The sequence below is a fragment of the Dendrobates tinctorius genome, unplaced genomic scaffold (assembly GCF_039654945.1).
Source record: "Dendrobates tinctorius isolate UK_male_01 unplaced genomic scaffold, ASM3965494v1 ptg000191l, whole genome shotgun sequence".
Taxonomy (NCBI): Eukaryota; Metazoa; Chordata; class Amphibia; order Anura; family Dendrobatidae; genus Dendrobates; species Dendrobates tinctorius.
Genome location: NW_027361858.1, coordinates 13,614,047 through 13,636,155, shown reverse-complemented (window position 1 = coordinate 13,636,155; position 22,109 = coordinate 13,614,047). Strand labels below are relative to the sequence as shown.

At 45.6% G+C, this 22,109-nt stretch overlaps 1 protein-coding gene and 2 long non-coding RNA genes across 3 annotated transcripts in view; 2 read left to right on the top strand and 1 right to left on the bottom strand.

The window, feature by feature from the left end:
* The window catches only part of RIGI (RNA sensor RIG-I), a 145,780-nt gene extending 144,693 nt beyond the window's left edge, over positions 1 to 1,087 (bottom strand). Inside the window, exon 1 of the mRNA XM_073552463.1 lies at positions 987 to 1,087. The gene's annotated coding sequence lies outside the window, so the exon portion shown is untranslated. The remainder of the gene's footprint in view (positions 1 to 986) is intronic.
* Positions 1,088 to 16,449: 15,362 nt separating this feature from the next.
* Positions 16,450 to 17,453, top strand: LOC141055765 (uncharacterized). The gene is made up of 3 exons (XR_012221530.1): positions 16,450 to 16,650; positions 16,741 to 16,807; positions 16,891 to 17,453. It is a non-coding gene; the product is annotated as an uncharacterized lncRNA (long non-coding RNA).
* A 1,541-nt stretch (positions 17,454 to 18,994) lies between these two features.
* On the top strand, positions 18,995 to 21,277 carry LOC141055724 (uncharacterized). Its single transcript, XR_012221522.1, has 3 exons — positions 18,995 to 19,424; positions 20,318 to 20,789; positions 20,880 to 21,277. It is a non-coding gene; the product is annotated as an uncharacterized lncRNA (long non-coding RNA).
* The last annotated feature ends 832 nt before the right edge of the window (positions 21,278 to 22,109 follow it).

Sequence of the window (22,109 nt, the reverse complement as noted above, 5' to 3'; positions counted from 1 at the left end):
AAACCATACCAAGACTAGAAGTGGCTACAATTGTACCCAGCAGTTATACTTCTGTAGTAGCTACTCATAGCAACAATACCAATTACACTTCTGTGACCCCATGTCCCCGCATCCCCCTTAGGCCTCTTTCACACATCAGTTTTTTGCCTTCAGGCGCGATCCGGCTTTTTTTGGAAAAAACGGATCCGGCAAAATGCAATGCCGGATCCGGTTTTTCCCCATTGACTTGCATTAGCGCCGGATCGTGCCGGATGGCATTGCGTTTCATCCGTTTTTTGCCGGATCCGGCAACTTGTCTCATTCCGGCGTCTTGAAAAAACGTCTACTGTAACGTTTTTTGTCTCCGGCGAAAAAGCCGGAAGCGCCGGATTCGGCGCTTCCAGCTTTTTGCTACAATGAAAGTCTATGGGCGCCGGAATGCGCCGGATCCAGAAAAAGACGGATCCAGCAACCGGATCCGTTTTTTTTAAGTCTGCGCATGCTCAGATCCAATTGGCCAGCCGCCAGGAACAGAGACGGATCCAGCAAAAAAACGGATCCGTTTCTACAGTTCTCCAAAATTTATGCCGGATCCGTTTTTTCTAAAAAAAAGCCGGATCCTGCCTGACGGCAAAAAACTGATGTGTGAAAGTAGCCTTACCAGGTACAGCGTCGGACGTACTGCTACGTCGCTCGCTCCCATGCACACGGGCATTCTGCAGGAACCAGGTTATCACCATTAATGGGATGAGCGTTCTAGTGGGGGGCTGCTGCTACTATGCTGGAGGGCAGTAAGCCGATAGAACCCACCTTTCATACAGGAAGCCATTCACACTGGTGTAGTCATAGCCACCCACAAAAGGACAACTGCGCTCATTTCCAGTGGGTCTGGTACAACTCTCATCATGTATGAGCAATGACAGGGCTGTGTTCAGCATCCTCTTATACAAGCTATTCCTATATCATGGCTCCTGGGAGTTGTAGTACCCCAGTCACAGGCTGCTTACCACAGTATGGTGCCTCTGCTGTCTCCCAGCGCCAGCCGCCTGCACGCAGCTCTGTCACAGACTGAGGGCAGAGGGGCTGTCCTGCATTTAATATTCACAAGCCTGGGCGGAAACTCGGAGCCAGAGAAACGAAACTTACCAGCAGTGGCTGGAGCTGAGCGCAAGCGCAGTTTCCTGGCTGAGCCTCAGGCTCATACACGAAGCTGAAGTGACAACTCACCGGGATTCCGGGAAAGTGCAACTACACGGACGGTGTGTGAGGGAAACGCAACTGTGTGGCCGGTGTGTGAGGGAAACGCAACTGCGTGGATGGGTGTAAGGGAAACGCAACTGCGTGGATGGGTGTGTGAGGGAAACGCAACTGCGTGGATGGGTGTAAGGGAAACGCAACTGCGTGGATGGGTGTGTGAGGGAAACGCAACTGCGTGGATGGGTGTGTGAGGGAAACGCAACTGCGTGGACGGTGTGTGAGGGAAACGCAACTGCGTGAATAGTGTGTGAGGGGAAGGCAACTACGTGGACGGTGTGTGAGGAAAACGTATTTACGTGGACGGTGTGTGAGGAAAATGTAACTACATGGACGGTGTGTGAGGAAAATGTAACTACATGGACGGTGTGTGAGGAAAACGCAACTACGTGGACGGTGTGTGAGGAAAACGTATTTACGTGGACGGTGTTTGAGGAAAATGTAACTACGTGGACGGTGTATGAGGAAAACGCAACTACGTGGACAGTGTGAGGAAAACGCAACTACGTGGACGGTGTGTGAGGAAAACGCAACTACGTAGACGGTGTGTGAGGAAAACGTATTTACGTGGACGGTGTGTGAGGAAAATGTAACTACATGGACGGTGTGTGAGGAAAACGCAACTACGTGGACGGTGTGAGGAAAACGCAACTACGTGGACGGTGTGAGGAAAATGCAACTACGTGGACGGTGTGTGAGGAAAACGCAACTACGTGGACGGTGTGTGAGGAAAACGCAACTACGTGGACAGTGTGTGAGGAAAACGTATTTACGTGGACGGTGTTTGAGGAAAATGTAACTACGTGGACGGTGTGTGAGGAAAACGCAACTACGTGGACGGTGTGAGGAAAACGCAACTACGTGGACTGTGAGGAAAACGCAACTACGTGGACGGTGTAAGGAAAATGCAACTACGTGGACGGTGTGTGAGGAAAACGCAACTACGTGGACGGTGTGTGAGGAAAACGCAACTACGTGGACAGTGTGTGAGGAAAACGTATTTACGTGGACGGTGTTTGAGGAAAATGTAACTACGTGGACGGTGTGTGAGGAAAACGCAACTACGTGGACGGTGTGAGGAAAACGCAACTACGTGGACTGTGTGAGGAAAACGCAACTACGTGGACGGTGTGTGAGGAAAACGCAACTACGTAGACGGTGTGTGAGGAAAACGTATTTACGTGGACGGTGTGTGAGGAAAATGTAACTACATGGACGGTGTGTGAGGAAAACGCAACTACGTGGACGGTGTGAGGAAAACGCAACTACGTGGACGGTGTGAGGAAAATGCAACTACGTGGATGGTGTGTGAGGAAAACGCAACTACGTGGACGGTGTGTGAGGAAAACGCAACTACATGGACGGTGTGTGAGGAAAACGCAATTACGTGAACGGTGTGTGAGAAAAACGCAACGGCGTGGACAGTGTGTGAGGAAAACGCAACGGCGTGGACGGTGTATGAGGAAAACACAATAGCGTGGACGGTGTGAGGAAAACGCAACGACGTGTGGGGGGAAGGCAACTGCGTAGACGGCGTGTGAGGGGAAAGGCAACTACGTGGACGGTGTGTGAGGGAAACGCAACTACATGGATGGTGTGTGAAGGAAACGCAACTAACCGCCCGCGCAAACCGGGAAAACAGAATTGGAGTAATGAGCCCCATATAGGGCTTCACATAGGGGAAATAGAAAGAAAAGGGGTCGTGCAGGTTTCTCCCCAAAGTCTGCAGTCACTGAGTGTACACTGGGGACCCTCACAGCGCAGGCAGTGCACTCTGTGAGGATTCTTGGGGGCTGGCAGCAAAACGTGACTGTAAGCATGCGATTCACATTCTGCAGGCCACATTCCGACTAGACGTACACGGTCTCACGCTATACAGGTGATTGGAGCGAGGCCGTGCACGTCTAGTCGGAATGTGGCAGGGGTATACACATCGCACATGACTGCCGACCCCAAAGAATCTAGAAGGCGCTTGCTGTAAGGATTCACACGTCTTCTGTCAGAGTGACTGCAGACTCATGATAAACCTGGACACCCCTTAAAGGACAGAGTCTAATTTCACAATGCCAATTTTTTACTTTTACCTCGACACACGTCAGCCATGGCTTTTCTTTCTGAGGCTACTTACTGTCATTCCAATAGCGGCAAACTCTTGTAACCAGTTTCTAAAAACCCATCCTCTGACTGCAGCCAATCACTGAGCTTAGTCGATGTACAGTTAGGTCCATATATATTTGGACAGAGACAACATTTTTCTAATTTTGGTTCTAGACATTACCACAATGAATTTTAAAACAATTCAGATGCAGTTGACGTTCTGACTTTCAGCTTTTATTTGAGGGTATCCACATTAAAATTGGATGAAGGGTTTAGGAGTTTCAGCTCCTTAACATGTGCCACCCTGTTTTTAAAGGGACCAAAAGTAATTGGACAGTTGGCTCCAAGGCTATTTCATGGACAGGTGTGGGCAATCCCTTTGTTATGTCATTCGCAATTAAGCAGATAAAAGGCCTGGAGTTCATTTGAGGTGTGGTGCTTGCATTTGGAAGGCTTTGCTGTGAAGGACACAGCGGTCAAAGGAGCTCTCCATGCAGCTGAAACAAGCCATCCTTAAGCTGCAAAAACATAAAAACCCATCGAGAATTTGCTACAACATTAGGAGTGGCAAAATCTACAGTTTGGTACATCCTGAGAAAGAAAGCACTAGTGAACTCTTCAATGCAAAAAGACCTGGGCGCCCACGGAAGACAACAGTGGTGGATGATCGCAGAATAATCTCCATGGTGAAGAGAAACCCCTTCACAACAGCCAACCAAGTGAACAACACTCTCCAGGAGGTAGGCGTATCAATATCCAAATCTACCATAAAGAGACGACTGCATGAAAGTAAATATAGAGGGTTCACTGCACGGTGCAAGCCACTCGTAAGCATCAAGAATCAAAAGGCTAGACTGGACTTTGCTAAAAAACATCTAAAAAAAGCCAGCACAGTTCTGGAAGAACATTCTTTGGACAAATGAAACCAAGATCAACCTCTACCAGAATAATGGAAAGAGAAAATTATGGCGAAGGCGTGGTACAGCTCATGATCCAAAGCATACCACATCATCTGTAAAACACGGCGGAGGCAGTGTGATGGCTTGGGCGTGCATGGCTGCCAGTGGCACTGGGTCACTAGTGTTTATTGATGATGTGACACGGGACAGAAGCAGCCGAATGAATTCTGAGGTATTCAGAGCCATACTGTGTGCTCAGATCCAGCCAAATACAGCCAAACTGATTGGTCGTTGTTTCATGCTACAGATGGACAATGACCCAAAACATAAAGCCAAAGCAACCCATGAGTTTATTAAAGCAAAGAAATGGAATATTCTTGAATGGTCAAGTCAGTCACCTGATCTCAACCCAATTGAGCATGCATTTCACTTGTTAAAGACTAAACTTCAGACAGAAAGGCCCACAAACAAACAGCAACTGAAAACTACCGCAGTGAAGGCCTGGCAGAGCATCAAAAAGGAGGAAACACAGCGTCTGGTGATGTCCATGAGTTCAAGACTTCAGGCAGTCATTGCCAACAAAGGGTTTTCAACCAAGTACTAGAAATGAACATTTTATTTACAATTATTTAATCTGTCCAATTACTTTTGGTCCCTTTAAAAAACAGGGTGGCACATGTTAAGGAGCTGAAACTCCTAAACCCTTCATCCAATTTTAATGTGGATACCCTCAAATGAAAGCTGAAAGTCTGAACTTCAACTGCATCTGAATTGTTTTGTTTAAAATTCATTGTGGTAATGTCTAGAACCAAAATTAGAACAATGTTGTCTCTGTCCAAATATATATGGACCTAACTGTAGATGTCACCAGCCGCTCAGAGCTGCTGCGCTCAGTGATTGGCTGCAGCCCTGTCAGCGCTGCAGACAATACCAGACACTAGGAGGAGTAGTGTAGGCTTAGGCCTGTTTCACACTTCCGTTTTTTCAAATCCGTCAAAATCCGTTGTTTTCCGTAAAAAAACGGATCCGCCATTTTTTGCAGGATCCGTTTTTTTTGTCCCACAGACTTCCATTACGGTTACCGCGGATCCGTCAAAAAAACGGATCCGTTTTTAAAAAACGGATCCGTTTGCATCAGTTTCCGTCAAAAAAACGGAAACGGATCCGTTTGGCGGACACAAAAACGGAAGTGTGAAACAGGCCTTATTGATTGACCTGGGGTGGATGACAAAAGCACAGTTTCAGTTTTAAACAAACTGCAGCCAGAGGACGGGTTTTCAAACACTGGAAAACCCCTGGAGGCAGCCAATTTTTACACATTTTTTTTTTCTCCACCAAGAGCTATAAGGTTTATTTGTTTTTCCAATTAACATAGCTCTATGTCTGTTCTTTTTTGTAACATGTTGTAGTTTTGACCAACAGCATTCATTTAACTATATGATATATGGAAAAGTGGGGAATAGAATTCCATATGGGGTGAAATTATTTTAAAAAAGCAACATTTTTTGGGGGGGGGGGGGGGTTATTTTTATGGAGGTGCGCAGTGAAAATGACCTTGTAAGATTATTCTTCAAATGAGTTCGAATACAGGAATACCAAACTTAGGACGAATCTCGTGTCTCAATACCCGGCACTGCCGCCGCCACTCGTACCAGAGCGCTCAGCTGCATAGAACTACATGCAGCCGCACACTCTGGTCCCCAGTGCCAGGTTTTGAGACGCGAGACTTGTGCGAGTTTCTCGCAAGTGTGACTCCGGCCTTAGGCTGCGTCCACACTATGTTTGTGGCCATTGTTGGGCAAAAATAATCAGCAAGTATGTGCCCAATGGTAGACTCGGTCAGGATGGACGCTGAGGCATCTGCCCACCATAGGAGACCTGTTGTAAAGACATAGATATGATATACTTTTCTTTGCAGTGGCCCTCTGTATAGAAGAGCGCAATCTGTGGTGATAGCCTATACAGTTAAGAGGAGTCCATCACCTACAAAATGTGTTTTAAATGGTTTATACAGTGTTGTATGGGTCTTATTCCCTAATACAACTACAGTCATGGCCAAAAGTTTTGAGAATGACACAAATATTAATTTTTACAAAGTCTACTGCTTCATTTTTTCTAATGGCAATTTGCATATACTCCAGAATGTTATAAAGAGTGATCAGCTTAACAGCAATTACTTGCAAAGTCAATATTTGCCTAGAAAATGAACTTTATCCCCCAAAACACATTTCAACATCATTGCAGCCCTGCCTTAAAAGGACCAGCTAACATCGTTTCAGTGATTGCTCCATTAACACAGGTGTGGGTGATGATGAGGAGAGGGCTGGAGATCAATTTGTCATGATTAAGTAAGAATGACACCACTGGACACTTTAAAAGGAGGCTGGTGCTTGGCATCATTGTTTGTCTTCTATTAACCATGGTTATCTCTAAAGAAACACGTGCAGTCATCATTGCACTGCACAAAAATGGCCTAACAGGGAAGAGTATCGCAGCTAGAAAGATTGCACCTCAGTCAACAATCTATCGCATCATCAAGAACTTCAAGGAGAGAGGTTCCCTTGTTGCCAAAAAGGCTCCAGGGCGCCCAAGAAAGACCAGCAAGCGCCAGGACCGTCTCTTAAAAGTGTTTCAGCTGCGGGATCGGGCTACCAGCAGTGCAGAGCTTACTCAGGAATGGCAGCAGGCAGGTGTGAGTGCATCTGCACGCACTGTGAGGCGGAGACTCTTGGAGCAAGGCCTGGTCTTAAGGAGGGCAGCAAAGAAGCCACTTTTCTCCAGGAAAAACATCATGGACAGACTGATATTCTGCAAGAAGTACAGGGAGTGGACTGCTGAGGACAGGGTTAAGTCATTTTCTCTGATGAATCCCCTTTTCGATTGTTTGGGACATCTGGAAAACGGCTTATTCGGAGAAGACCAGGTGAGCGCTACCACCAGTCTTGTCTCATGCCAAAGGTCAAGCATCCTGAAACCATTCATGTGTGGGGATGCTTCTCAGCCAAGGGAATGGGCTCTCTCTCAGTCTTGCCTAAAACCACAGCCATGAATAAAGAATGGTACCAGAATGTCCTCCAAGAGCAACTTCTCCCAACCGTCCAAGAGCAGTTTGCCATAAAGCAAAGGTGATAACTAAATGGCTCAGGGAACAAAACATAGAGATTTTGGGACCATGGCCTGGAAACTCCCCAGATCTTAATCCCATTGAGAACTTGTGGTCAATCATCAAGAGACGGGTGGACAAACAAAAACCTTCAAATTCAGACAAAATAAAAGCATTGATTTTGCAAGAATGGACTGCTATCAGTCAGGATTTGATCCAGAAGTTGATTGAGAGCATGCCAGGGAGAATTGCTGAGGTCCTGAAGAAGAAGGGTCAACACTGCAAATATTGACTTGCTGCATTAACTCATTCTAACTGTCAATATAACCTTTTGCTACTCATAATATGTTTGCAATTATATTTCTGTATGTGATAAAAACATCTGACAAACACACATAAAAACCAGAGGCCAGCAGATCATGTGAAAATATAATATTTGTGTCATTCTCAAACTTTTGGCCATGACTGTATACTAGCACTGTTCCTTTTTGGTTTATACAGTGTTGTATGGGTCTTATTCCCTAATACAACTATACTAGCACTGTTCCTTTTGCCTAAGAAAATAATTTCATTTGTTAAGGAAGTGGCTTCAGTGCTCCTTTGGCATAGCAAAGAGTTTCGCACAGCTTTACACCTCGTTTGCATTTTGGGGCCATTCCACCACTTTCAATTGATAATGCTCATTTCCCAGAGCAAGCCCTGTCTGAATGCTGCTGCCGCTCATGCTCTCCCTATGTCCTGCCATTGCTCGCTGTACTTCTGGGTGTATTAGTGTACTGTGCAGTGTCCGAAGAAAGAAGATGGAACATTCCGACAGCTTTCAGGCAGTGCTTGCTCTGGGATGTGAGTACGGTCAATTAGAAGTGGAAGAAGGGCCCTAATATGCAAATGAGGAGGCAAAATGATGCACCAATCTCTTGGCCACACCAACAGTGCACAGAAGCCTCCTTATTTGTATATCAATTAAAGTTATTCTCTCCGGCGCTGTACCATTAAAGGGAGTCTGTCACCTCATTTTTGCCCTATAAGATGCAGCTACCGCCATCAGGGGCTTATCTACAGCATTCTGCAATGCTGTAGATAAGCTCTCAATGTAACCTGAAAGATAAGAAAATCGAGTTAGATTATACTCTCCCGGGGTCCGGTCCGGCGCCTCCCATCTTCTAACGATGAGGCTATGTGCACACGTGGTTTTTTAGGTGTGCGGATTTTGGAGAGGAAACCGCAGGTAAATCCGCAGGACAAAAGTCCTGTGGTTTATCTGCGGTTTTACACCTCATAATGGATGAGGTGTAAAACTGCAACGTTTCTGCACCAAACAACTGAAATGCTGCGGATTGTAAACTGCAGCAAAACCGCACGGAAAAATCCTCAGCATGTGCACAGCGTTTTTTAATTTCCATAGGAAATAAAGGTACTGTACAACGCAGCAGAATCTGCTGCGGACCCGCAGCTGCAGAAACGCTGTGGAACCGCAGCAGAATCCGCACCGTGTGCACATACCCTGACGTCCTCTTCCTTCCTTCAGCCGCCTCTTTTGCTCAGGCATACTAAATCTGCCCTATTGAGGGCAGAGCAGAGTTCTGCAGTGCGCAGGTGCTGGGAAAGATCAGAGGTGCAGCGCCTGCACACTGCAGTACTTTACTCTGCCCTCAATAGGGCAGATATAGTACACCTGCGCAGGAGCCATGGCAGAAGTAAGGAGGAGGAGGTCATCGCTAGAAGATGGGAGGCGCCGGACCACGACACCCATCGGACCAGACCCCCGGGTGAGTATAATCTAATTCGTTTTTCTTATCTTTAGGTTACATCGGGGGCTTATCTACAGCATTACAGAATGCTGTAGATAAGCCCCTGATGGCGGTGGCTGCAGCTTATATACGAAAAAATAGGTGACAGATTCCCTTTAACAGGTAAACTATATTCACACGTATGCGGTTTTGGTGCTTTTGTTTCATCATTTTTAATGCAAATTTTAGCTGCGTTTCGCAGTACCAGATGTGACTGAGATTTCAGAAATCTCATACACACGGCTTGTTTTTTTTTTTTTTGGCCTCAGTATTTTGTGCAAAACTTTGGATTTTACAGAATAGAGCATGTCACTTCTTTCAACGTTTGTTCAGCATTTTTTGTACCAAAACCTGATGAAGTAGAATCATATTTTTTTTTATCGCTAAACATTATCAGCATGCACAAGACACAAATGTACCCTGACAAAAACTCAGCAAAAAAAAAAAACGCAGCAAAACCTGCTTTTTAGCATCAAGTTTCGCAATCCTCCAGCAGCTGTTAACATGTTAAATGCAGCTGTCAGCATGCAAAGTGTGTCACTAACCCCGCTCATCGACACCTTGTAACATGATCGTGGGGCATGGCATGACAACCAGGGGTCTGCAGGAAACCCCCACCCTTGTCACTGCCAATATGCTATGAGCGCCGCCCCGTGGCTGGGGTTCATAGAGGATGATCATTTCTGCTATACATAGAGCTGACACCCTGCTATGTGTAGCACAAGTGGTGATAAGATCACAGCTACAAGTCTCCTAAGGAGACTATTGAAGCAAGTAAAAAAAAAATGTTTTAAAAAATATCAAACAATACACAGATTTGGCATCACTGTGTTCAGAAATGCCTGATCTATCAAAATATAAAAACAATCCAACTGCTAAACGGCGTATCGAGAAAAAAAAACAAAAAAAACACCAGAATTACGTTTTTAGTTGGTTGCCGCTACATCGCAAAAAAATGCAATAACAGGTGATCAAAACATTGTATCTGCACCAAATTGGTAAAGATAAAAATGTCAGTTCAGCTTGCATAAAATAAGCCCTCACGCAGCGCCAGATCCCGAAAAATAGAAACGCTGTCTCTGAAAATTGTGCTTTTTTTTTTTTATATATTTTTACAAAAACTTTACATTTTTTTATGTTCTATACATGTTAGGCATCTGAAAACTCATAGTGACCTGGAGAATCAATCACAGGTCAGTTTTAGCAGTGAACATTGTATAAAAAAGAAAAACCCCTGCACTTCTAGATGACCTAAGGCCGGGGTCACACTTGCGAGTGTGAGGAGAGTGTCTTGCTTCAATATCCGGCAATGCCGCCGGCACTCGGGACCAGAGTGTGTGGCTGCATGTATTTCTATGCAGCCACACACTCCGATCCAAGTGCAGGCGGCCGTGCTGGGTATTGATGCGCGAGTTTCTCGCATCACACTCGCAAGTGTGACCCCAGCCTTAATGTAAAATCTGCACTAAATTATAGCACTCCTTCCCTTCTAAGTTTTGCACTGTGCCTCAAAAGTAGTTCTTAATTACATGTAGGGTGTTGGTGCAATAAGGAGAAATTGCACAACAAACTTAGAGGTCCATTTTTTCCTATTAGCCAAAAATTTGAGGTTAAAAACATTTTATCAATAAAAATTTAATTATTCTTTCTTCACTGCCCAGTGGTATCAGTTTCTGCGAGACATACGTGGTGTCAACATGCTCACTGCACCCCTAAATAAATTAACTGTGGTGTGTAGTTTGTAAAATGACATCACTTATGGGGTTTCTTTTGTTCTGGCAACTCAAGGGCTCTGCCAATTTGACATAGCACCCTCAAACCATTCCAGCAAATTCTAAACTCCAATGTGGCGCTTCTACCCTTCTGATCTTTGCACTGTGCTGCAAAAGTAGTTTTCAAACACATATGGGATGACAATATACTCAGGAGAAATTGCACAACAAATTGTGTGGTCCATTTTACTCCTGTTACCATTGTGAAAAAGAAAAATTTGGGGCAAAGCCAACATTTTTCTGGGAATTTTCTTTTCATTTTTACTGTTATGATCCAGTCCGGATTTTGAGTCCTGTCTGCCCTTTTCCCGGGCTGATCATGTCAAGGGTTAAATTTGCCTGGCCTCATTTGGATTAAGGTTTGCCATTTCTTCCTGCTGCGTCCTGCAGGTCATGTCAGTTATATTTTCTGAGTACAACATGAGTATCTGACTCAGGTAGTACCCCGATTTGTCCTCCTGCTGTTGCTGACTTTGCCCATGTCTGTTTGTCCCCCACTCCCCGTCCCAACTCAGTGTTTCCCTTTCATGTTTATGACTCCCTGGTATCTGACTCGGTTTGGACCTTGACCTGCGGTGTGTATCTTGTCTTTGGCATATCTGCTCCTGACTGGTACTGACCCATTTGGCTTGCTTCTGACTCTGTTTGTTTATTCCTTTGGTACTGCGCTACAGACTAATATCGACTCGGCTTGTTTGACTATTCTGCCGCCACCTGGCAGCAGCCTCGCTGCTGCACTGCAAGTCTGCTCTTGCTGTGTGCAGTCCTCCCTCCACTCTGCCATCTAGTGGAGCTTGAATCTACCTGCATAGCAGTAGCATGACATTTACAGTTTAAACATTATTAACTTCTGTGAAGCACCTGGGGGTTCAAAGTGCTCACCATATATCTAGATAAATTCCTAGAGGGGTCTAATTTCCAAAATAGCATCACTTGTAGGGGGGTTTCAACTGTTTAGGCACATCAGGGACTTGCTAAATCAGACATGGCATCACTAACTATTCCAGCCAATTTTGCATTTAAAAAGTTAAATGGTGCTCCTACCCTTCCGAACTCTGCCATGTGCCCAAACAGTAGTTTTCCCCCATATATGGTTTTTTTTGTGTGTGCTCAGGAAAAATTGCACAACAAATTTTGGAGTTCATTTTCTCCTGTCACTCTTGTGAAAATAAAAAAATTGGGCCTAACGCAACATTTTTGTGAAAAAAGTTAAATATTCATTTTTTTTCTTGATTTTTCTTTCTTGATTTTGAAAATTTTGTTTAAAAATTTAGAAATCGCTGATTAACTTTTTACTCCTAACTTCCTAACAAAAAAAATTCTGTTTGTGCTGATGTAATGTAGACATGTGGGAAATGTTATTTATTAACCTTTGTGTGCTGTAACTATCTGGTTTAAGGGCATAAGAATTAAAGTTTGAAAATTGCGAAATTTGTCAAATTTCCTTTATTTTCCCAATTGTCATATTGAGCAAATTTTAGAAGTAAAATATGTCCTGGAAAAAAACAAAACACCGAATCAGTAGGATCCGTTGAAACATTCCAGAGTAGAGATGGACAAACCCGAATGGTAAAGTTCAGAGTCCGTACCAAACACGGACTTCACCTGACTCGTCCCACTTTCCCTGTAGCAGTGGCAAGTGTGGTTCATATTTGTGGGGTTGATGTTGGGTGAAATCAAACCCACGGATTACTGCAGGTCCCTGAGGCTGCGTTCCCAGCCAACAAATGAACTGCAGTGACCTGAGTGAGATACCCGCTAGCACAGTACAGAAAAAGTCACCTCACCGGTGAACTCGCCTCTGCATCGTGAGACCTTTTCTCACTGTGCCAGAAATTCAATGGAATGGACGTTAGGTGAGTGTAAGTGTGTTTGTTATTTTTAAATAAACATGGAAAAATGTGTTTTAATTCTAATACAGACTATTCTTGCTGTGTGTTTATTTACAATACAACTATAGGACTAGTAATGGATAGGTGTCTTATAGACGCCTCTCCATTACTAATCCGTGGGCTTGATGTCACCGGACAATACAAAAGTGACATCATCCCCACAATTCTGAACCCCACTTGCCACCACTACAGGGCAAGTGGGAAGAGCCGGGCAAAGCGCTAGAATTGGCCCATCTAATAGATGCGCCTTTTCTGGGTGGCTGCGGGCTGCTATTTTTAGGCTGGGGGGACAGAGGTCAATATCCTTGGGCCCTCAGCTGCCTGCTTTAGCTTGGCTGGTTGTCAAAAATGGGAGGAACCAAACTCTGTTTTAGTTAAATGTATTATTTAAAAAAATCGAAGTGGTGACCCCTCTTTTCTTAATAACCAGCCTTGCTAACTGTACAGCTGAGGGTTGCAGCCCCCAAATGTGAGTTTTGCCTGGCTGGTTATCAAAAAATATGGGGAAACCCACACTATTTTTTTTTATTATTTACAGCGGAGGCAGACGATTACTCCCATCAGCTCCCTGTGATGCGAGTCACGGCAGTAAAAATATATACTACTTACTGTAAGTAAAGGGAGGTCAAACAATCCGAGGTCAGGTCCAGGAAATGGCACAGTACGACAAAGGGAAGTTAGAGATGAAGTCCAATACATGAGCAGAGGTCAGGAAAGCCAGAGAGACAAAATAGTTTACAGGGAGCAGGTACAAGCAAAGTCAGGTCACAAAGAAATGGTCTGAGTCCGGGAAGAGAATTCAAGCAGAGTCAAGCACAGAGTGCAGAGGGATCAATGTTCCATAGGCAACAGCAAGTGTATGATTGACACTGGGGGGAGGAACTAGCATGCTTAAGTAGAACCCTGATTAAGGAAAATTAACACAGGTGATTGCAGCACAGACTGACAGCCCCGACAAAAAGTAACAAAAAGACAAACAGTGGAAATAGTGACAGTACTCCCTCTTCAACCAGACCCCCAGGTTTCCCAGGAAACCTCTGATGAAAGGCCTGGACCAACTGATCAGCCCTTACAGAATGAGCTGGAACCCAGGATCGTTCCTCAGGTCTATACCCCTTCCGATGTACCAGGTATTGAAGGGAATTCCGGACCATTTGGGAATCAATGACCCTTTGTACCTCATATTCCAAGCTTCCCTCAGTAGAAACCGGAGGAGGCGGGGGCGAAGAACACAGAACAGGGGGAATAAATTCCTTCAACAACTTTTGTAACACATTAGAAATATGGAAAGACCGAGGGAGCTTTAACTGGAAGGCAACTGGATTGATCACCTCCAGAATTTCATATGGACCAATGAATCTAGGACCCAAGTTTAGCGAGGGCACCTTCAACTTAATATTCTTAGAGGATAGCCATACCTTATGTCCCACTTTGAAGGCGACCCCTGATGAACGCCTCCTTTTGGCATTTCGCTTTTGCCGATGCAGAGCAACCCCAATGTTCTTTTTAACCTTCCTCCAAACATCCTCCAGCTCTTGAATGGTGACATCCACCCCAGGACACCAATAACTTATCCTGGAAAACTCACCAAAATGAGGATGAAACCCATAATTACAGAAAAACGACGAGGTCCCCGTGGACTGATTAACCCGACTGTTAAAGGCAAACTCAGCCAGCGGAAGAAGCGATGACCAATTCTCCTGTTCATCGGTGACAAAACATCTTAAAATTTGCTCCAAAGACTGATTTGTCCTCTCTGACCATTAAGGGCATGTCACACTAAGAGATATCGCTAGCAATATCGCTATAACTTGTGACATTATAGCAATATTGCTAGCGATATCGCTATGTCTGATACTTACCTCCGACCGCTCCCCTGCTGCTTATCGCTGATCGCGCGAGAACAGGCTGGACTGTTTCTCGTCGTCAGCTTCCTGCGGTGCTTCCTGCTGTGACGACGAGCGACGCGTGGAGCCGGGCGGGAGGACGCAGGATCGCCTGGTGTGACAGGTAAGTAGTGACCCCCGTCCCCAGTGATGTCGCTAGTTAGATCTGCCTGTGTCATATCGTCATATCGCTGGTCGGGATCGCTGGTACATCGATAAGTGTGACAGTACCTTTAGTCTCAGGATGATAAGCAGAGGAAAAGGACAAATCAATCCCCAGTTTTCTGCAGAAAGCCCTCCAGAATCTAGAGACAAATTGTACATCCCTATCAGATATAATATTTAGAGGAATCCCATGCAATCGTACCACATGAATAATAAACAGTTTGGAGAGTTTCAGCACTGGGTAATCCAGATAATGGGACGAAGTAGAACTTGTTTGCTGAAGCGATCGACTACCACCCAAATAGCAGTCATCCCCCCAGACTGCAGTAATTCTGAAATGAAATCCATGGACAAATGAGTCCATGGTCTTATCGGAATTGGCATAGGAGCCAATTTATCGGCCGGCCGGCAATGCTGTATTTTGGCGCGTGCACAAGTTTCACAAGCATACACAAAATCTCTAATATCCTTATGCATAATGGACTGCCAAAAGAGTCTAGCAACTGTTTTCTGGGTGGCAGTGATCCCAGGATGACCACTCAATACAGAATCATGGAATTCCTGCAAGAGGCGTAATCTGAGATACACAGGGACAAACAGCTTGCATTCAGGGGTATTGAAAGGAGCCAAGGACTGAGCAGTACAGATCTCAGCTTTCAGCTCAGAGGAAACCATGGCCACAACAACACCCTGAGGAAGGATGGAGGAAGGAGGTTCTGGAGGAAACACAGAATTAAGACTATGAGACAGGGCATCCGCCTTCACGTCCTTAGACTCTGGTCTGAACCTAATAGAAAAATTGAATTGTGAACAAAAACAAAGACCATCGGTCCTGTCTAGGTGTCAACCGCTTGGCAGATTCAATCAAGATTTTTGTGATCTGCCACCACGGTGACTGGATGAACAGCTCCCTACAAAAAATGCTTCCACTCTTCAAAGGCCAACTTGACCGCAAGCAACTCCCAATTACCCACGTCAGTTTCAGCAGAAGGCACATGGTCGCCGGTTAGTTAAAGTCTCAGGACCTTGAGAAAACACAGCCCCTACCCCGACCTCAGATGCATCTATCTCCACAATAAACAGCCTCTGGAGGTCTGGTTGCACAAGAACAGGAGCAGACATAAAGCATTTCTTCAAATTTTCAAAAGCCCCAACCGCTTTTGGCAACCAAACCTATAGCCCTGCCCCTTTACGAGTGAGGTCCATAAGGCTGGGTTCACATTGCGCCAGGGCAGTCCGTCTAATGGACACGTTTTTAAGTACCCAAAACGCAATGTAACGGGCATTGTAAGGCATCTATAGACTTGCATTAGTATGACGCATCGTAACGCATGTCAAAATTGGCATGCGTTTTCAACATTCCGTCTTTTTGTAACGCACCTTCCAACGCGGCCTGCAGCGTTTTCGGGTCCGGTCAAGTTAACGCAGGGATAACGGAAGCGTTAATGCTGCCATTGAAGTCTATTGCTAATGCAGCCAGACGCAAATCAAGCAAAATATACAAATGAATCCATGCGTTGGGTTTAGTTAATGAGGCTTTTCCATGCGGTCATGTGACAGGATATATGATTTCAGCCATTTTGGAGCATACACTCTGCAGACAAACTGTCTATCATGTGAGCAACCTGAGGCAATGTAAGTACAATTCTATATATATTCAATATGTCTATATACCTCCTTTGAGTGTGTAGTGGTGAGTGTGTAGTGGCTGTCCGATGTATATGTGTACTAAATGTATGGTTTTGTTTACACACAGATGTCAGATAGTGAGGGATCGAGCAGCAGCGTGTCTGCGGTGTTCTCTTCACAATCGGTAGGCTTGCGCTTTAAAAAGCCACAATAAATTTGTGTGGCCCTCGAGTGCATTGAAGTTAATCATGTGTAATGTTTTTATTGCAAATAGGAATCTTCTGATCCCGAATCTGCCAGGCTCCACCCCCAAAAAAACCCAATCCAAAGCGGCCAAAAAGGTACATGGCACAAATTATGTTTTTTTTTCTAACATAAATTGATAAATGAATTGTAAAACTTTTTTTTTTGTCCTACATTGTAGGTTGTTGAAAAAGAGAAAAAAACAGCCTCGCCGTGTGTCATCACCTCACCTAGAAGCAATGGCGGATCTTAATAGGGGCGGATGGGGCGGTCGCCCCGGGCCCAAGGTTTTTTGGGGGCCCAGGGCAGTGGCGTATCCAGGGGGGGCAGGCAGCAGGGGGGCGCAGTCGAGCCGCCCGGCCGCCTAATGCAGCGGTCCGCAGTATGCCAGTATCTCTCTCCCTCCCTCCCCCCCCCCGGTGGCTGTGTTCTGCCGCTACCAGTCCTGGGAGTCGGCGGTTCTCTGTGTCGGCTGTCAAGCTGACAGCCGACGCAGAGAAGGAGGCCGCGCCGACTCCCAGGCAGCAATTGTACTTGGCGTCTATAGACGCCAGTACAATTGAAGCTCTGACAGCCGGGTCAGAGCGACGTCAGCAGCGTGATCAGGTCATGTGATCACGCTGCTGACGTCACTCCCGGCGCCCAGAGCGAACGCTGGTGGTAAGTGTGCTCCTCTGTGGAGCTGAAGAACCACCGAAGATGGGGATGGGGGTTAATGAGCGGAGATGGGGGTTAATGAGTGGAGAGGGGGGTTAATGTGGGGGTGGGGGTTAATGAGTGGAGATGGGGGTTAATGAGTGGAGATGGGGGTTAATGAGTGGAGAGGGGGGTTAATGTGGGGGTGGGGGTTAATGAGTCGAGATGGGGGTTAATGAGTGGAGATGGGGGTTAATGTGGGAGTGGGGGTTAATGAGTGGAGATGGGGGTTAATGAGCGGAGATGGGGGTTAATGAGTGGAGAGGGGGGTTAATGTGGGGGTGGGGGTTAATGAGTGGAGATGGGGGTTAATGAGCAGAGATGGGGGTTAATGAGTGGAGAGGGGGGTTAATGTGGGGGTTAATGAGTGGAGATGGGGGTTAATGAGTGGAGATGGGGGTTAATGAGTGGAGAGGGGGGTTAATGTGGGGGTGGGGGTTAATGAGTGGAGATGGGGGTTAATGAGTGGAGATGGGGTTAATGAGCGGAGATGGGGGTTAATGAGTGGAGAGGGGGGTTAATGTGGGGGTGGGGGTTAATGAGTGGAGATGGGGGTTAATGAGTGGAGATGGGGGTTAATGTGGGGGTGGGGGTTAATGAGTGGAGAGGGGGGTTAATGTGGGGGTGGGGGTTAATGAGTCGAGATGGGGGTTAATGAGTGGAGATGGGGGTTAATGTGGGGGTGGGGGTTAATGAGTGGAGATGGGGGTTAATGAGCGGAGATGGGGGTTAATGAGTGGAGAGGGGGGTTAATGTGGGGGTGGGGGTTAATGAGTGGAGATGGGGGTTAATGAGTGGAGATGGGGGTTAATGAGTGGAGAGGGGGGTTAATGTGGGGGTGGGGGTTAATGAGTGGAGATGGGGGTTAATGAGCGGAGATGGGGGTTAATGAGTGGAGAGGGGGGTTAATGTGGGGGTGGGGGTTAATGAGTGGAGATGGGGGTTAATGAGCGGAGATGGGGGTTAATGAGTGGAGAGGGGGGTTAATGTGGGGGTGGGGGTTAATGAGTGGAGATGGGGGTTAATGAGTGGAGATGGGGGTTAATGAGTGGAGAGGGGGGTTAATGTGGGGGTGGGGGTTAATGAGTGGAGATGGGGGTTAATGAGCGGAGATGGGGGTTAATGAGTGGAGAGGGGGGTTAATGTGGGGGTGGGGGTTATTGAGTGGAGATGGGGGTTAATGAGTGGAGATGGGGGTTAATGAGTGGAGAGGGGGGTTAATGTGGGGGTGGGGGTTAATGAGTGGAGATGGGGGTTAATGAGCGGAGATGGGGGTTAATGAGTGGAGAGGGGGTTAATGTGGGGGTGGGGGTTAATGAGTGGAGATGGGGGTTAATGAGTGGAGATGGGGGTTAATGAGTGGAGAGGGGGGTTAATGTGGGGGTGGGGGTTAATGAGTGGAGATGGGGGTTAATGAGTGGAGATGGGGGTTAATGTGTGGGGGGATTTGGAGTGGGGGGACATAATGTGTGGGGGGATTTGGAGTGGGGGTACATAATGTGTGGGGGGATTTGGGAGTAGGGACGAGGGGTTATTGAGTGGGGATGGGGGGTACTTAATGTGTGTGGGGGATTGGGGATGGGGGGGATTTGGAGTGGGGATGGTATTTAATGTATGTGGGGAGATTTGAGGACACAAAATGAAGAGTATGTATGAGGAAACAGTATGGGGGATGGGTGCAGACAGTAAGGGGTGCGAATGGGTGAATGTATGTGGACACAGTATGGGGAGTCGGGGATATGTGTGAGCAGACAGTATAGAGAGTGAGGGGGTAAATATATGAGGAGACAGTATGAGGAAGGAGGGGAATAGTGTGAGGAGACAGTATATTGCAGATATTTGTATTTAGGTGCATTATAATGACACTTCTATCTTTAAGGGCATCGTGTGGGGATTTGCTGCAGAAGACCGTTGAAGATGGAAGTCTGCAGAGACGAGATGTGGATGAGAAAACTCATCATGGGGTCTGGACAAGAAGAAGAAAAGGAGAACGACTCCAGAGATGACGTCATCTATAAGGTACCTGGATGTAAATATTATTTGTGATATTGACTAATTCTCATGTTTTTTATTTATGTCAGGAGCATTACAGGGGTTGTCCAGGTCTGTGCTGAGTCTGCAGACATTCTATGTGACTGCAGACTTCTGAATTCTCACAGTGCTCACTGAATGCTGTCAGGATTCTCTCGTGCTGGTAATTTACATACATGCGGTCACATGCTGACTAGACATGTGTGGCCTCACTCAATGAAAGTGAACGGAGCGAGGCCGGGCACGTCTAGTTGGAATGTGGCCAGAAGTATACAAATCACATACTTGTGTTGACATGACTGTATATCGGCAAGGGAGAATCCTAAATGTGTGTAGTGCATTCGTTGTGAGAATTCAGAAGCTGCAATGTCAGGATTCAGCTCTGCAGGTTCCAGTACTCATCACATGGACACCTCACTTGACACGCTGTCAATTCCCGCACGGGGACCGCAGCGCTCAGGTGGGAAGGGGGGTACAGGGGCCCAGGTTTTATGAACAGCCCCGGGCCCATAGTCCACTTAATCCGCCACTGCCTAGAAGTGGTAAATATCACGCACAATATACATTTTGAACCAAACAAAACTAATTTTTTTTTTCTAACAAATCATTACACACACAAAACCAACATAACTCAATAAACAACACTATATCACAACTTTTAAAACCCTTTTTAACAAACTAAATACATGTCATAACATTAACCAAACAGTTCAAGGACACACAACAAAAATAAACGACAAAACATTGCAATATAATTTTTAAAAAGCTGAAAGTGTTAAAAATTTAAAAAGATATGAAAAGTGTCCTTAAAAATATTGGAGTTTTGGGTATGTGAGAATTAACAACCAATGAACGTAATATAACATTTTGTATTTACATAGCCCAAGCAGCCCTCAAAAAAAAGAAGGCACATTGTTGTTGATGAGAAGCCCTTGGACATAGAAAACGAGACACTAATAACACTAGTGGAAGCTAATCCGTCCATACGGGATCAAAGTGACAGCTCCCACAATGATATAATTAAAAACCGAAAGTTGTGGGAGAAGGTAATCTGCCAGTTGGACCCTCGGTATATGGAAAAGTCCGCCTCCTCTAAAAAAAAAAATAAAAAAAAAAATGGTAAATAACGCTCAACTTAAATTTGTAAAATGTAAAGTTGGAAAAGATAAAATTATTTATTTACTTTTTTATTGTAGCCGATGCAGTCCATACCAGGTAGAGATCCATCAGAGATCGATTTGTACAGGACTTCCGCAACAACCAAAACACCCCAAGTGGATCTGGTGGCAAATGAGTCACCCCGTACGTCCATTATGAGCAATTGATGTTTCTCCAGAAAACGTCCCAGCGCTCGTAATTAAATTTTTTCAGACATTTAAAATGTGAGAGAGCACCAAGTCTTTATTAAAATCTCTAAAATAATATTTTTCTTTTTCTGCACAGAACGATATGCAGTACAGCTGCGCCTCGAGAGGCTGAGGCATTGGAGCCATCTAGACAGGAACCAAGCCAACAGACAGGCACTGAAGATGTGTTAGTCTTTAGCGAGCCACGATCAATGGACAGCAGTGCTGTGGCTCCTGTTGTCAGTGCCTGTTTGCAAGCACAGCGCGGACGCAAGAGATCATCAGCCAAAAATGAAGTCGATGCCATAATTGTATCACAGTCTGTAATAACTTAAAAAACATCACTACAAAGTTTGGCAATATAGCTTTCCAAATGTTTGTGTTAAATTTTTGTTTACCAAAGTTAATTTTGTATATTTTGGTTCTTCCCTATGGGATCCCATATGCTAAAAATGTATACCAACATTCAGAGTGGAAGGCCAATGTCTTCAAAACATTTTTAGTAACCTTTGATATTATTCAACAATTCCTCATGTTGTATGTATTTAATTACTTTTTAAAATGTATTAACGTTATATAAAGTAAAAAAAAAAAAATTTAACCAAAAATTGCAACACACATAGAACTGTTAGGAGTGGCGGAAGGCATTAAATAAAAAATAAATAAAGTGCCTTCGCCACTTGGGGTCCACCGTGCGGTGGATGGAAAAACTGCTGCTAAAGAGGCAGAGCACTGTGGCGGTAATGTGCACAGGGTTTAACTGCACCCAATGCACTAAAGCAAGCTCTGTAAAGATCACAGAGCTGCAAGCTTAAAGCATACAAAACCGCTGAGTCTGTTCTAGGTCACAGACTTCAGCGAAGCAGACACGGTATTAACAGTCACAGGAGTAGCCTTAGACATCAGGACTACTCCGTCTAGACCTACCGTGAAATAAGTAGCGAGACGTCGCAACTGCGTACGCTCGGCAAAGCTGCTACCGCAGCGCGGCGTAAACTAAGCCGCAAGAAAAGCACCGCTAAAAAGCAAGCGCGATGCAGGACGCTAGCTGCTGAGATAGAAGGAGCCTGAGCACGCTGGCGCTAGCGCTGCTACTGACTGAATCCCACACACTCACACAGACGTAATATCAGAAGGAAGGGGTTCTTAATAAGTCAGTCACCAGTCCAAGCATCCATCACCATACACACAGCAGCAGTATGAAAATAATAGCGCATGGTGGAACGGCCATGCGCACTTTTTATAGCATACGGGACCTGCCGGAAATCTCCAGGTCTCCAAAAGGAGCCAATAGGATCCGGAGCGGGACCTGAGCACCTGACTCCCG